At 43.9% G+C, this 2,839-nt stretch overlaps 1 pseudogene; it reads right to left on the reverse strand.

Annotated features, from left to right (window-relative positions):
• Nucleotides 1–936: 936 nt before the first annotated feature.
• Nucleotides 937–2,119, reverse strand: LOC141499141 (phosphatidylinositol 3,4,5-trisphosphate 3-phosphatase and dual-specificity protein phosphatase PTEN pseudogene; annotated as a pseudogene).
• Between the last annotated feature and the right edge of the window lie 720 nt (nucleotides 2,120–2,839).

Below are 2,839 nucleotides of genomic sequence, written 5' to 3' on the forward strand. Positions count from 1 at the left end.
TTGCTTGTTTGTTTATTGGTTTTTGTAAGGCAATGTGGTTAAAGTGGCTTGCCCAAGGGCACACAGTTAGATAAGTATTAAATGTCTGAGGCCTGGATTTGAACTCAGGTACTCCTGACTCCAGGACCAAAGCTCTATCCACTTTGAAACCTAGCTACCCCTATATTCATCTCTTGATTCTTGTAGATGAATATCAAATTTTCTTTTTAGCTCTAAAAGTTTTTTTCAGGAAAATTTGAAAGCCCATTGAATGCCCATCTTTTCACCTGAAACAGTATGCTCAGTCTTGCTGGGTAGTTGATTGTTAGTTGTTCTGCAAACTTCCTTACATTCTTGAATACCATATTTCAACCCCTCCAAACTTTTACTAACAAATCTGTCAAGTTCTTGATGGCTTGTAGCCACCAAGTCTTGATAATTGCCTTGATAATTCTGGAATTTGATTACTGTATTCCTTGGAGTTTTCATTTGGTGATTTCTTTTAGGATATGGTTAGTGGATGTTTTTAATCGGTTTTTCCCTCTGATTCTGGGATACCAAGGAAGTTTTCCTTGATAATTTCTTGAAAGATACTGTTCAATTTATTTTTTGATCTTTGCTTTAGGCAGTTCAATATTTCTTTTTTTTAAAGGGAAAGTGTCATTTTTATTTTTCTTAATTGCAACTTTAACTGTCCTTTGAACACAAAATGTATATACAGATGAAAAGGAGGCAGTCTCCTTCCCACAGGACTGAACGGGCATCGTGAGCCTGTCATCAGGGGAGAGAACCGAATGGAATTGGTCAGGGAAAGGTTACTCACTTTTCCTATCCTTGTTTAGCTGATACAATGTCCTATTGCTATTTTTTAAAAAAAGGTCCTTTTTCAGGTTATTCAAGTTGGTCTCTGATATTTTTTTTTCCTTCTGGATCAAAAAATATTCAGACTTTTTTGATCTATATGTCTTGATCTTCATCAAAAGCCTCGTCCTCTGGGTCAGAGTGAGGGCTGTCAGAATATCTATAATGATCAAGTTCATTTTTAATAATATCAGTTGTGACCAAAGTGGAACTGCTGGCCTCTGTGTTTGATTACTCTTCGACAGTTTTTGTGAAGAAAAGCTTCACCTTAAAGTTTGGAGAAAAGTAGCTATTGGCCTTGACTTTGTTCCCTTTGTCAAGATCGTTTTGGGATCATCTGAGTATGAAAGATTCCTTGTCATTATCTGACTGCTGGGCACTGAAAATAGTATCAATCTCTTGATCACCACAAAAACTTCCATTTTCTACATTGTCTGAGTTTTCCTCTGGTCCTGGTATGAAGAATGTATTTACCCATAAGTGAAACATTTTGTCCTCCTTGAGCATCTTGTTCTGCTTATGGAAGAATTCTGCATTAATGTTACCATGCACCAGCAAAACCAGGGGAAACTCGAAGTACCTATATTTATCTTCCCACTTTGTGGGTCCCAAGAGGGTCATGTAGATCTTCACCTTTATCTGGCAGACCACAAATTGAGGATTGCAAGTTCCACCACTGAACACTGGAATCATTTCCAACATAATCTTGTGAAACAGTCTATAATCCAAATGATGCTTTAATAGGTGGCTATATTAATAAACATAGCACCTCTGGTTGGGGATGGTAACTTCATTTTGGTCTCTGGTCCTTACTTCCCCTTGGTAATCTAGAGCCCCTTGTGTCCTTAAAAATTTTCCTCCATGTAATAAATAGGCACAAATCATTACACCAGTCAGTCCCTTTCCTGCCTTACATTTAATTGCTGCAAATGATTGTCATCTTCACTTTGCCACTGGTCAAGATCCTCACAAAAGGGTTTGATGAACTCCAGCATTGGTGGGTTTTAGTCTTCAAAAGGATACTGTGCAATTCTGCAGTTAAATTTGGTGGCATCAAAATGTCTTTCAGCACCTAGATTGTATATCTTGTAATGATTTTTCTGCTTTGAATCAAAATCCTCACTACATCATCGATGTTCCTGTATACACCTTCAAGTCTTTCTGCAGTAAACCCTATAGCAAAGATGTTTGGATAAATATAGGTCAAGTCCAAGTCCTGTCCATCCTCTTGGTATGTCCTTTTGTTTCTGCTCAGGATCTCCTTGATGATGGCTGTCATGTCTAGGGGCCGCGGGGAGAGGCGGGAGGGAGAAGGTGGGCAGGCAGGAACCGCTTTCCGAGGTGTCGGCAGTGTCTGCTCAGCAGTCAGGTGCCCAACTTAGACCTCTGCCCGCGGCCTGGCCTGGCGCTTGAGCCTAGGTCTCGGCCCGGGCCCATGGGAGCGATTGCAGGGGGTGCAGCTGGTGTAGCAGGTGCTGAGGGTGTGATGGCGACCCTGGAGGCTGCCCCTGTGGGCCCGCCAGAGGGCACGGGCAGAGACTCGTGGGCAGGGAAGTTCCGAGCTGGTGATCAGGCAGCTTGACCCGCGCTGCAGGACACTGCCCCAGGGGCAGGAGGGCCTGGTAGCTGCGGCCCTGGAGGTGGACAAGAACAAAGGGGAAGCAGCTGAGACAGGGCTCCAATGATGTGGCAGCTGGGGGGGGATGCCCTGGGGGAGGAGAGAGGACCAGGGCTGCCCTGGCTCAGGGCCCCACAGTGGGAACCCTGGCCTAGTCCACGGCCGGGGCCTGGGGCGCGGAGCCGGGCTCGGGCCCGCGGCCACTGCAGTCTGCCAGCGCCGCCAGGGCCGTCTCGCCTCGGGGAGCTAAGTGCAATATTTCATAAATTATCCATTTCATTTCATGGTACAAGTCAATTCTTTTTTTTAAATGAGATTGTCACTTTTACTTTCTTTTTTCATTCTTTTGAATTCATTTTACTGATTCTTTAGGGCTCATAG

This window comes from Macrotis lagotis, chromosome X (genome assembly GCF_037893015.1).
Source record: "Macrotis lagotis isolate mMagLag1 chromosome X, bilby.v1.9.chrom.fasta, whole genome shotgun sequence".
Lineage (NCBI taxonomy): Eukaryota > Metazoa > Chordata > Mammalia > Peramelemorphia > Peramelidae > Macrotis > Macrotis lagotis.